At 34.9% G+C, this 14648-nt stretch overlaps 1 long non-coding RNA gene across 1 annotated transcript; it reads left to right on the top strand.

The window, feature by feature from the left end:
- The first annotated feature begins 235 nt into the window (after nucleotides 1-235).
- Nucleotides 236-11770, top strand: LOC140612120 (uncharacterized). Its single transcript, XR_012013429.1, has 3 exons — nucleotides 236-404; nucleotides 10465-10578; nucleotides 11352-11770. It is a non-coding gene; the product is annotated as an uncharacterized lncRNA (long non-coding RNA).
- Nucleotides 11771-14648: the final 2878 nt, after the last annotated feature.

Here is a 14648-nt window from a genome sequence, read left to right as displayed (position 1 = left end):
AAAGAACAAAATAGCTTTCTGGTATATGGTATTTGAAGCATATGTAACGGAAAGAGGATTAATATCAAAGTGTATAATAAATTTTCCATAAAAAATGAGAAAATTAATAGATAAGAAATATGGATTTTATATACATAAAATTAAACATAAAACATTAAAAAATTCAAAACTCATATACTATTGTAGCAATGAAAAAAATATCATGACATATAATTTTTTCACCCTTCAGATAAACAAAACAATAAGAAAGCTTGTGGAGAGTGATGTCACCAAAGTAGTGAAATAGACAGTTCCTTCCTTTGCTTCCTTCACAAGAAGAAGAAGGAGAAGTAAGAGCTGTTGAGGACCCCCACTGAGAAACACTTCCCTGCTCCTCAGGGACCAAGACCCATTGGCATTAGGGGGTAAGAGAAGAGATACACACTGACCACATTGTCCTTCCCCCAAAACAGTCAGCACCATGCAGAGAGAACTCTCTTGAACCTCTGGTTGCTCCAGTGGGAAAAGAGAACCGAGAAGTGACTACCAGCCCACCCCATCCCTGGGATTGCTTTATGGGAGCCCCTATTCTGATCTTGCACCATGGGATTGGCAGTTGAATCTGTGGGTAGAACCAGGGACTTCCAAACAGCCTATCTGATAAATTGAGAGTAGTCTAGAGCAGCCCTTCACTCTGTACCCCCCAACTCCTGCTGCCTTACTACCACCCAGGCAAGGGAGCTGAGACATAGCCCCATCCACATGGAATGTCCTTTAGCTCCATCTGACCAAAATGGCTGGGGACAACTCCTCTGCAGTCTAGTGGTACTGGAGCCTAGAGAAGGGCAGGTGGTAACTATTTTCTTTTTCAAAGAAAACCTGATCAGCCTGAAACATGGAGTGTGGGTTGGCTTGAGTTAAGATAACAAGCTTTGTTGGCTTTAGAGCTGCTTCTCCTGCTGCACTCAGGCAGGGAATCAAACTTATAGACCTGCTAATTGCTAAATACAACCTTCAACCTATCTGCTCAGGGAATCTAATCAGAGCACCCAGGAAGCTACAGAACCCATTCTACAGCCTTATGCACAGTGGCACTGGAACACACAGCCCAGCCTATGCTTTTGCCAATCTGCAGAGAAACTGGTGGATTCATTTGCTGGAGAATTTAGAATACACTCTGATCTGATTTGAGTTCCCAGACAAATAGCTATGCAGGCCCTGGGTCCCATCCTGCTGCCCTGTGAGGGCAGGGAAAGCTAATTCATAACTCCATTGATTACTGAATATATTACTCAGTCCTGACCATCTGGTAAGCCTGATCCAAGAATCCAGGTAACTGTGGTACCCATCCTACTGCATTTGGGTAGGGGGCCAATCCAAGAGTCCTTTCAAACTGTTCTCAGTGAAAGGCATATCGCCCCCTGCAATTCCCAACCTCAGAGCTACAACAGTTGCCTTACCCAGAATAGACCAAAATAGCAGTTCCTACCTACCTGCCAGTCACATTACCAGCAGACACACCTAGAAACCCAAACTTAGCTGACTGGTAAAGAACAGTTTCAGTCATTCGTTTTAACCTAGAGAGTCTGGAAGAGGAGCCTGACTACCCAAATGCACATACAGAGATATTTTATTTTATTGCAGCATTACTTTTAATAAGATCTAGAAATAATTAAATACCAATTAAAAGAGAATGGTCAAAACAATGTATGATGTATCGATATGAGGGAACAGAATGCACTAGTCAGTGTAACTAACCTACTTCTGCATATACTTACCGGAAATGATCTCCAAAATATATTATTAAAAGTAACCTTTAAAAATGTGCACAGGGTGTGTTGGGGGGGCTCAGTCGGTTAAGTGTCCAACTCTTGAATTCAGCTCAGGTCATGATCTCAGGATTGTGAGATTGAGCTTTGAGATGGGCTCCATGCTGGGCGTGGAGCCTGCTTAAGGTTCTCCCTCTCCCTCTGTCCCTATCCCCTGCCTCTCTCCCTCTCCAAAAAAATAAATAAATAAAATAATAATAATAATATAATATATATAGTACAAAATTATTTCTTAAAACACAAATAAATCTGTTGATCTACATGTGTAGAAACATACACTCTGCTTGAAAGCACTCACCAAACTATTACTGTTTAGAGAAAGAAACAACATAAGATGTCAATAATTTTGATGATTTGGGGCTTATGATGAAATGTGATAAATGACGGCTGCTGGTTCAAATGCGCAGGCTGAGTAATGTTTGGCTACCACAATGTTCTGTTCACTTGGTTTTTAAATTGAGCAATTATTAGATGAAACATCATGAGAGTCACATAAGAAATCACAATTATCACCCCCTCTTAAAACTCAGATTTGGCGACAAGAGCAGGAATTCTTCCAGTCTTGCCATACCTTCAAGCCCACCACAATTCCTGTTGACCTCTTTATTCACTTCTATTATCTGCCCAATACCTGTGGGTTTTGTTTCTTTGATTATTTTCACTATTATCATTATATTTAATATCTAAAATGGCCAACAACACATCTTCTTGGATTCTAATGTTCTGCTAGAACTGATGTCACATCTGCAAAATGATGAAGTGATGCACCCTCATAATTCCTTGATGGGTACTTTTCTTTTATACATAATAATAACCCCAGTGTCCATCACAGTATGCCAGACACATCATGGAGCTTTAATGAAAGAATGAATGAATGAAAAAAAATAACTGAAATCAGTGGCTGTGTAGGTGAATGAAGGGAACCGGTTAGTTCTTTCATCTCGTTAGCTATTTGTTATCACTAAGCTGAACAACTATAATTATGACTGAATTCTCTAGAGCACTTGGAGTTTTAGAAGGAAATCTAATGTGATTAAGGTTCTTTAGCTCTTTGGGTAGCAGCTCTGTGTAGCACAAGTGCTTTTTGTCTACCTACTCAGAGAGTCGTAAGTTACTTGGATCTTGATGTAGATTAGAAGAAATTTGCTAGAAAAAGCATGAAATGAAACAAATACTTAGATAGTCCTATGTTAAGCCTAAATGATTAGGTCAGAATCCAACCCCATAATTCCTATTTTCAATGATGAGATGAAGAGTTTGTCTTATCTTCTCTCATTTTGGGAAATCTTTAGGTTTAACTTGAGAAGTAAATGAATTTGAAATAATTTCATTATTCCACTAACATTGCACAGTCTCAACTGACTCTACAAATATCTTGACAATGGGGGGTTTCCCTTCAATTAGAACTAATTGAAAACCAACATGTCTTCTAATGTGCATGAGACATTTCCTATATGTAAAGTATAATTGACTTGGAAAATTAAAATACAGAAAATCAAGAGCCATTCCCTAAAATTTTAACTTTTATCTGAGCATTTCTAAATCCAGAGAAAGCAACTTAAAGCATGTAATTTATATTTTAACATTTTCTTTTGATCTGTCACTTGATCTTTTTCTTTTGAGCTAAATGGCCCAAGCATACACACAGGGAGACTTTGGAGAAAGTGAAGTCTTACTTTTTAATTAGAGCAAATGTGTTAAATGAATATAAAGTAATTTGAATACTGCAGAGACCTCTTAAAACTCTATCAATAAATCTGGTACTGCGGCAGGTCTATCTCTGCACCATAGATTTAGTTAAGGTTGGGCTTGAAATACGACAGTGAAATGAATTTGTTACTAATGCAATCAAGTGTTTCAGTAATTCATGAGAAAGTAATTCCTCAATGTACATGACTCACTTAATAATTTAAGATTTTTCAGGCTTGATAATAGAACCAATGAGCTCTTCAAAGATTAAAAAATAAGGAAATACACTACCTGCTCCAAGTATTGTATTCCTAGAGTTCATTTTAATGATCATACTATTTATTTTGTGAAATAAAAATTGTTTGGGTAATGATCTGTTCCTACGTGGTATTTCTATAGACTCCACACAAAAAATCTTATTTCCTATATAAATAATGATCAGTTTGGTACTGACCATAGATTTAACATCTGAGCAAAATATTCAGTCATCCAACTAGTTGAGTGCGCATCATATATAACACAAATTCATTACATGTGCGGATTTATTTTGAGGAGCAGTGATCCATTCAAAAGAGATCTGGGATTTAAAAATACCCATTTCAACTTTTTATATTTTATAGACAACATTTTTTTTCTAGAAAAAAATTATTTGAAACTGCTAGCCAATCTATATTACCTATGCCACGATGTGGGGAAATAATTTGATAAGTTATAAAAGGTGAGAATGTGCTATTTTTAATTTGATATTTCATTATTTACTCTTTTTGCTAAATAATGTAAAGAAAGGCTAGTAAAACCCACATGTGCTTTTTCTCTTTTTTTATACTTCTCATTCACCACTATGCTTTTTTTCTCCTTAATCCAATATTCTATATGTTAAGAGAGTTCCATCCAACACCATTAAAATGTCTTTATTTTCATTGCTTTCGGTATTGGTTGTCCAAAAGTACATTTAAAATGTATTGTATCTGCTACAGTTTCTCACCTAGATGTTTATTTTAGCCTTTTAAAAATCCTAGGGAGGCTTTTTTTAGGTGGCTCAGTGGTTAGGCGTCTGCCTTCTGCTCAGGGCGTGATCCTGGAATCCAGGATGGAGTCTCCTCATTGGCCTCCCTGCATGGAGCCTGTTTCTCCCTCTGCCTGTGTCTCTGCCTCTGTGTGTGTGTGTGTCTCTCATAAATAAATAAATACAATCTTTTAAAAATAGTATAAATAAATAAATAAATAAATAAATAAATAAATAAATAAATATCCTAGGGATGCCTGGGTGGCTCAGCAGTTGAGCATCTGCCTTCTGCTCAGGGCGTGATCCCAGGTCTGGGGATGGAGTCCCACATCGGGGTCCCTGCGAGGAGCCTGCTTCTCCCTCTGCCTTTATCTGTCTCTCTCTGTGTGTCTCTCATGAATAAATAAACAAAATCTTTAAAAAGAAAATCCTAATAGTTTTCTTCTTATAGAAATAATGTTGGCCTTTTATATGGTTTCATTCATTCAGGGAATATAAAAAATAGTGAAAGGGATTATAGGGGAAAGGAGAGAAAATGAGTTGGAAATATGAGAGAGGGAGACAGAACATGAGAGACTCCTAACTCTGGGAAACAAACAAGGGTTAGTGGAAGGGGAGGTGGGGGGGGGAACAGGGTGACTGGGTGTTGGGCACTGAAGGGGGGCACTTGACGAGATGAGCACTGGATGTTATACTATACGTTGGCAAACCAAACTACAATAAAAAATATACAAAAAAAGAAAAGAAAAGAAAAGAAAAGAAAAGAAAAAAGAAAAGAAAAGGAAAGGAAAGGAAAGAAAAGAAAAAAGGAAAAGAAAAGAAGAGAAAAGAAAAGAAAAATGTTGGCCTTTATCCTATAGGCTGTTTTGTTATTTAAATTACATGAAACATGCTAATTTTGGCAATGTACTTGGAGGGATAAGAGAAACCTTCATTTTAACAAGTTTCTCAGATGGTTCTTAGATACACCAGATTTTAGGAGCACTTCATACAATCTTCTCTGATAGTTAAAATCCTTTCAGCAAATTTTAAAGCTTTGAGTCAGGATGAGCCAGAGGGATTAGAGATGAATACTCAGATATGTCAAGACTCTTTAATTTTGAGTTTTTATGGGAGATGAGGAATTGATGATGTCAGCATTACTGAAAAGTTTCATAATGTTCTACACCCTGAAAAATGAAAATAATACACAAATTCTGGTGTAGGATGTGTCTGAATAAAAGCATCTGAATAAAATATGAAAGTGCTTTAGTTTACGATATCTTTAGGTTCACAAAGTCCTACTATTCAAGGTGCCTATTGTATTATTTACACTTATAAATTACTGGTCTGTTTAGTTTCCAGGTTAAAAATTCAAAGTGTTTTCTTTACATTTAGGTACTTTGCTTTCTGTACTTCATCAGTAATTGAGAAATAGAAGGATTTGGTGTTTTCTATTAAAATAAATTCAAGCAGCAGAATAAAACAGAACAAAAATTTTTACCCTCTGCAAAATTATATCCCTTCAGCAGTATTCTGGTACCTAAGCTGTGTAGGAATGAGCCATTAGGATAGCATTTTTAGGATCTTTCTTGTTCTTCTTTCTTGCTAATGTTATTCCTCCTTGTGGTCAGTGGGCTCTAGTTGTCTTGACTGGTGCTGCTCAAAGGCAATTTCTGGGAAACAGATTAGTCAACATTTATTGTCATTAATTCCCTTCTGGAAGCTGCCTTGTTCTAGTAGAGGCCTACTAGAAAAAAACAATTCCTCATTCCCTTCCACAGTCTGATTGCCTTTTCGTTTCTGAAACCCAGAACACCAGAACCCAGCCCCAAATGTCTACAGCCCATAAACAGATAGAGAGGGAAAGTTGTTGAGAAGATCTATCCAGGTTTTTAATGGACTCATCTATGTTAGTATCAGTGGATGTGTGAATAAGCCAGACAAGTGATTGCTTTCAGGAAACCTAGCAAATGAGATTTTACTTTACAAATATCATTCCAATTTATAGTGATTTGGAGGAAGTATTTTACCATAAATGTTTCAAGGCCATGAAGGATCATAGAATATGTATTGTTAAATGTATCAGATTATTATGTGTGTTTGTTGTACAATGTCCTTAATTAAGAAATAGCTTACCAGATGTCAAATCTTTGTGCCACACTTGTTAGTTATATAATGTTAGTAAAGTATTGAAGGGAAGGAACCAAAATATACTTCTTTGGCATAAGAACCATTTTGAGCTGAAGGCAATTGGGGAGCAGCAGATAAAGGAAAAGCTCTAAAAGAGAGTATAAGTTTCCCTTTTGTAAAAGAAATGAACATTTATAAAGGAAATTGCCATTTGCAAAAAAAATGTCTCTCTCTCCTCTACCAGGCAGGAGGAGGTCTCTTAACAACTCATCAGTGGAGGAGCTACCCATTTAAATCTGCTTAAGAAATTTTACAAAACAACCCTCATTTACAACATGCTTTCTAGTCCCCTGTCCATAATTTACCTTCCCCTTCCCAGAAGTCCCAAATCCTTTTTTGTTTTCCTTTTTTTTTTTTTTTTTTTAAGATTTTATGTATTTATTCATGAGAGACACAGAGAGAGAGGCAGAGACATAGGCAGAGGGAGAAGCAGGCTCCATGCAGGGAGCCCGATGTGGGACTTGTACCCAGGACCCCGGGATCACGCCCTGAGCGGAAGGCAGACATTCAACCATTGAACCACCCAGGTGCCCCTCAAATCCCTTTTTCTTTGACTAGCCTAAGGTGATGCATATATCCCACAAATTCTGGCTACTTCCTTGAACCATATTTCTTTGTGAATTCCCATGTGTATGTGTGTGCTTAAATCTGTTTTTGTTTTTGTTTTTTCCTTTTTTCTTGTTTTCCTCTTGTTATATTATCTGTCTCTTTTTCAGTTTTTCAGTTCAGGCAGGCCCTAGCCATTGAAACTAAAAAGGTAGTTTTTTGTTGTTGTTGCTGTTTTCTTCCTTACATACAGTATCAAAACATCCCTAAAACTTAACTTTTTCGTTAAAATACAATTTCTATCTACTTCATTGGACATGTGTAAAAATTAAAATTGTAATATATCTAAAACATTTAGCATAACACCTAATAAATCAAAACTCAATATTAAATATCTATTATTATTATCGTTATTAGAGTACTGTAGTGGTAGTAGTTTGCTCTCTGCTTAACCCAAAAATCAGATTAGGTTGGCTCATTATTTTCTTTATTGTTTTAGCTTTATAAAGAATTATAATACCAAATGTTAAAAAGACATTGGACTATACGTCTTCCTTATACATTAGGGTTTGTTAAGACATGTATATCTGTATATTTATATATCTATATCTATATAGTGTGTATATATAGTAGTGTATATAGTGTGTGTATGTGTGTTTGTGTGTATATAACACATAAAATATATATTATAAATATGTATATAATTATATATAATTTATACATATACATATATGATTATATATGTATATAATACATTATATTATATATAATATTACATGTATATGTATAATTATATATATATATATACACACACACACACACACATCTATAATGCTGGCTTCTTGTCTCCAAGAAGAGAATTCTTTGGGATGAGATTTATGAAAATTGAGCTATTTGAGGAAGTTTTGCTTGTAGAAGACAAAAAATTTCAGGAACTCAAATACCTTTGACTCAAAATTAGTCTTATTCCAAAGTGGAATATTTTGGGATGGCATATCCCTTGTCCCCTTCAGAGCTCAAGTAGATTAATAATAAATTGACATATTTATGACAACATGGATAGACTTTGAGGGCAAGATACTAAGAGAAGTTTGAGAAAAACAAATACTACATGATCTCATTTTTATGTGAAATCTTAAAAAAAAAACAAACACAAAAAAAACTCCACAGATACAGAGAAGAAATTGGTGGTTGCCAGAGCCAAAAGGGTGGAAAAAATGAATGGAAGGGGGGAAAAGACACAAATTTCCAGATATAAACAAGTAAATAAACATGGAATATAATGTACATCATAGTGACTATGTATGGTAACATGTTAACTAGACTTATTGTAGTGACCATTTTGTCATTTTGCAATATATACAGATATTGGATCATTATGTTGTACACTTGAAACTAATAAAATGTCATATGCCGATTACACCTTAATGCAACGGTAAAAAATTGATATAATATTAACAGTAAGTTGATTAATATTAATATATAAATATTTGTTAATGATGACTAATTTAGAACAGTCTGATAGACATTCCTAAGGAGATCCTTAGAGTTTTAGTTCTAAGAACACTAAAGGATTGTTATTTTAACTGCACCAATTTTCTTCTCTCTTGAGGAAAAAGAATTCATTAAATTGACTTAGTCGGCTCTAAGTCACATTCTGTATCCTTGACCTGGGTTTCCAGTAGTCTTTTCTGCAGGTGGAGAGCAGGTGCTCCTGTCCTTTGTACATGTGTATATGCATGCTGTTGGCCTTTACATTTATTGCTGAATCTGATGCCAAAAGAATGTTGTTCAATTTTAGTCCATGCTTGGGGTTTACTGTAAATTAAACTTGACAAAGTAGGATTTGTTTGAAACCCAGCTGTGTAAATTTTCAAATTCTTTTTTTTTCTGGCAACATGGTATAGAAAATCAAACCCCATGTGGCCATCAAGACAGCATATTAACTACAGAATACTTTTGCATGGGTGCTTTGTTTGTAGCTACTTTGAGTCTGTAGATCTAGCATCGTATCTTGTCAAACACCTGATTTTGTAAAAATCTAGAGGACACCAAATGGTCCAATAAATTTTCTGTGAATTGTTTCCTTTTTTTTTTTTTTTTTTAATATTCTTCACTAAGGTCATCTTTGTGAATTCACTAGACCTGTAAACCTCAGTAGGAGCTGGATAGAATTATAATATACTATAGTAGAGAAAGCATTATTATTTCCTGACTCATTATGTACTGTGGGCAAAACCCACCAGGTGTAAAAGGATGGTATGCAAGCCTCTGACCTGGTTTGTTGGGGTTTATATTTCACCAGTTGTATGCAAAATAGTCATTAGTATAAATGAAGAAAAGGGACAGTCTGTTCTGCTCAATAAGGTCATGTAGTTTTAATTAATTGCCAAATCTGCCTAGAGGACAAGGACTACATCTGTCAACATATTACTTTGAGTAGAGAAAATACTTACTAAATGTTTTTAATAATAATGATGAGAATTACAATGCAATGAAAACACATTTCAAGGGCACCTGGCTGGCTCAGTCAGTAGAGCACGCAACTCTTTATCTCAGAGTCATGAGTTCAAGCCCCACATTGAGTGCAGAGCCTATTAAAATTTTTAAAATAATGTAAAAAATAATATAAATATATAAATAAATAAGAAAATACATTTTAAGAAAATATATGTGAAATAATCTGCTTGGCCTTGCAAAAGGGAAGGTTTCCACCAGCTATGTTTTTTTAGATTTTATTTATTTATTCATGAGAGACACAGAGAGAGAGGCAGAGATTCAGGCAGAGGGAGAAGCAGGCTCCTTGCAGGGAGCCCTATCCCTATCTCCGGACCAGGAATTATGCCCTGAGCCCAAGGTAGATGCTCCACTGCTGACACACCCAGGCGTCCCTCCACCAATTCTTCAGGCAGATCACATGGACTGCTTTCATCTATGCCAGAAAACGCGTGACCAGGTGGGGCAAAAGTATTTCTATAGCCTTTCACTTCCACTCTCAAGCAAATATATCTATAGCTACTCCTATTGCCTCCCACCAAATTAAAAATAAAAGGGAAGAGTGAACACAGAAGCTTTTACTTATGTGACTGGTCCTGTATATACCATGTAAATAAATGAAAGATTAAGTTTCTGTAGCATGAATTTCACCTGTCTCAGTCTTCCACATTTTCTTATTCATGGGCTCCCCAAGTGCCTTTGATTTATCTTCTTGAAGTTCATTGTCTTTCTGCTGCTCACTTCCAGAATCACCTCCCTGACTGAAATGAAATTATCTTCCTCCACTCATGTCAGCCATAGGACTTAGGAAGAGCTGAAGATTTGCCGTGTGGCTCAAGTATATGAGTGTGTGGTTCAAGTGTGAGTATATGAGCCGTGTGGCTCAAGTATATTGGCTCAAGTATATGAGGGAAGGTTTCTAACTAGGTATGCGAATGCTTGGTTCATAATTTTAGTAAGCATTAAGGAATTAAAATATATTAGAGTAGCATGATATAAAATAGTGTTTTTCAGTGGGTTGTTCTCATTCCATCATTATCAGAATAATCTGGGATCCTTGGGATAAGGCTCAGAAATTTTCTTTTTATAAAGCATCAACTACTTTACCCATCAATGTCTATGACCAACCTGAATAAAGAGCCTAATATGAGCTTCAGAAAAATACAGACCTGAATTAAATTCTGGCTTCATCATTTACTACTTGAAGAGTCTTAGAATCATGTAACTTAACTGACTATTGTGATTTATTACTTGTACGATTATTTCCAAAATTTCAAGGTTGATTGAGAGAATAAAATGAGATATATGTAAAATGGCCAACCATGGGCTTAAAATACTGTGCATATGCAGAGGTAGATGTAAAATAAAATGCCCTTGTATATACTCCTTTCAGGACTCTGGAATGGGCCCTAGAACTACATCCTCACATGGCCATATATTTTTGCTGACTCTGATACGTTTATTCCAATGAGTTAAGTCCACTGCTCCTTCTGCTATGACCCATACAATGTGAACTCCTCCTTGTGTGTATTGGTGTGATGTGATGGTAGGCATTTTTAAGATTCAATTAAGGGATGTTGAATTGAAAATACTTTTAGTTTAGATTGAGTGAAATATATTTATGTTGTTTGCAGCTATCACAAACCAGGTGTGGGTTCCAGGAATATGCCTACCTTCCACTGCGAGGATCCCTTCCCCTCAGCATCGAGGTCCAAAAGTGCAGAGATGAGAAGTCATCTTGCAATATGATTATGTTTAAAAGTAATAGACACCACTGAGAATATGTGAGAAGTGGAGATGAAATAAGGTGAAAAGTATGGAACCATAGAACTAAGTGGAAAATTGTTCTTACCATTAAATGTATAAAACTGTAAGCAAAGGATATGATTCTTAAAGATGCCAACTAAGGGCATAAATTCTGTCAGGAATATACTCATATGTCATTTTAAATGCACAACGCACTATTTTTATTTTGGATAGAAGATCATACACAGTAGAACTTATCACAATTCATGAGTTTGTAAGCCAAATCTATAGTAGTGCTATAATTACAAATTACAGTTGATGCATCCCATCAACAACAACAATAATAATAATTAAAAAATTCAATCAAGCACTGTAGAGGCAAACCTCAACTACATATATATTCTCCTTAGAAAAAAGATATTGTAAAATAATTGTCATTTCAAAAAGTAACTAAAGATTTATAGTAAAAATGCAGAAAAATGAATTTTAGAATTCTATTAAACACAAATAAAAAATTTTATTTTAAGGATTTTATGATACTTTCAGTAAATCACAGTTCTTTTTATATTTGCATTGTATTATATTTGTCACTTTAAATAACACTCATGCCTATATTTAATTTTTATTTATCATTTTTGTTCTTTTATTTTAAAAGAGCCCTATACTTGTTTTTCACATCCCAGAAAATCTGGATCCATTTCCACAAGAATCTGGTTGCCTTGTGATGGAGACTATATTCATTGTTAATAAGCATCATGCACAAAATTTTAAAACTAATTCAGAATAATGACTTATATTGTCCAGTATAAACATCCAGCTAAGTTATCCAAATATGTGATGAGAATCAAAACATCTCTATCTATTTCAGTCGGAAAATTAATAGTGATGATTTTAAGATAGAATTGGGTGACATCTAAGCTGTCTTTGATGTTATCCCTACAGAGTCGTAGCAAAGATGATGCAATAATAACGCACGTCAGATTTACTATTTGCAGGTCAGTGATTCACATATACAAGTGGATAGAGAAGTAAAACGTAATACTGGAGGGGAGCGGGACTAAAATAACTGGGGGATCCAGAAGGTTGAAAACACATTCATATCTCCCATTTAAACCTTTTCAAATCTTTATAACCACAATGAAAATCAAGATTTTCAGAATAAGCCTCACCAATGTTTTGTTGTTATTGTTGTTATTGTTATTGTTGCCTTTTCAAGTGATTTCTTTTTCTCAAGTATCTTTTGCATTGTTCTAAGCTGTTAAACAAAAGTTAGAGGTATTCTAAGGGGACATAGAGGTCATTAGATCTTGTGGGGAAAAATGCAAGTTCTTAAAAACTAATAGTTAGAAGCCAAGGAAATGTTATTGAAAGCCGGGATCAAAGAGCAAAATTGCCTTAGAGATATAATTCAGATAATTGCGGAATCACTGGAAACAGTGACCTTGGTCTCATAGTGACTCCTCTGAGGAGTTATTTTTGAGGAAGTTACTGACTCTGGAAGGAACTGGGGTGGGTAACAAAGTATAATAGGAAGTGAAAGTATGAGCCGCTAAATATCTACTATTAACCTACTTCTAAAACAAAAATACAAACTGTACATTATTAAAAGTGAATAAGAGGAGTGCAGTTGAAACTATTTACTCCTCATTTATGGTTTTCATTTGTTTCTAAAGGACTGATATTAGCATAGATAAGGCTCTTAGGGCTAACATTCCTTTGACTCTAATTATTACTTGAGCTAAATTCTAAATCTGTCTTAACATTTGAGCCTTAAAAAAAAAAGATGCACTTTAATTTTACTTGATTGTAGTGTAGTTTTTTTCTGAATATTTAGTGGTGCTAATAGTTTTCTGTTTTTTTAAGGAGTTGTAATAGTTTTCTAGATATAAACAGAAGAATGTTTGAAGCCACATGCAGTACTTTTCTTAAATCTCAGAACGGAACGGCAAAGCTTTTAAGTTTCTAGATATAAAAATTTCATGTACAATAGACACTTTAGCCTCCTATGGGCAAAAATTAATTGTACCCTATGCATTTTTTTTCTAGGCCTAAAATATGAGAATAAAAATAACACATTGGGGAAATCTAAATATATTCAGATAAGTATGTTAATGGACAGCAGGAATTTAAATTATAAATAATTAGATTTCTAATTGCATTAAAATTCTAGTGATTATTATGGTAAAAAAATCATAATTATCATGCCATCCATCACTAGGATTGGGCCTCACTCTCTGTTCTTTAATCTTATTAAAGCTGAGTTTTGTTTACCCATTTAGTTAAGATTTAGAGAAATACAGTAATATGGAAAATGTGCCCTTAGAAACTATGATGGAGTTATGAAATACGATGTATGGTCACTACTCCAAGAAGTTTTCAGTTTAGAAAATGTGAGGCAATCGACTTAAGTTTTATATACACGAATAGGAAATAACAGAAGTGAGAAGGATATGTGAGATGAAAGAGAATAGTCAGAATTACTAGCTTGCGGGGAAAAATTCTAAAATGAAAAATTGCATTTTACCTTGCAGTTTACATAAAGGAAACTTCCCTTGTAAAATCAGGGCTTCAGTAAAACAAACTTCAATAATTAAGGGAATTATGAAGGATTTCTCAGCTCGCCTCAATCTCAAGTACTCACACACCTTCTCAGGGTCAACCCCCCATCTGGTCTTTTTCATCTGGGGAATTCTATGACTGTGTTTTGCTTTTTCTGTGGCTTGGATGATAGGAATATCTTCAGAAACCTTGAACCTTTTTATTGTCATGTTCTTTTAAAGATGGTGGCAAGTGCTTGATTTTAGTATTTGTCCCCAACAACCTCACAGATTGTCTTTTTCGCTACAGTGCCACTCTTTAGAGCTCCAAAATTTCCAGTTTTCCCGAGGCTCAGTGAGAATTATCTGGTACTACTGTACCTTTGTATCGTAAATGAAGCATGCAGAGTCTTTTCCTCTTAGTCCTTCAGAGACACGGAAGGAATGCTAGGAACTTTATTCTTTTTTCTTAACTCAAAATTAATTAATAATTTGCCAAGCATAATACTCAAATGTATGACATTTGATTACAATAATTAGGAAAAACAGCTTTATAATATAACTATATCTATGTGTATTATATTACATAGTTCGTGCATATATATTTACAAAAATGGAATCACATTATAAGTAGTTATGTAAACTACT

Source organism: Canis lupus, chromosome 20 (genome assembly GCF_048164855.1).
Source record: "Canis lupus baileyi chromosome 20, mCanLup2.hap1, whole genome shotgun sequence".
In the NCBI taxonomy this organism is placed as follows: domain Eukaryota; kingdom Metazoa; phylum Chordata; class Mammalia; order Carnivora; family Canidae; genus Canis; species Canis lupus.
This window is presented reverse-complemented; position numbering and strand designations above follow the sequence as displayed.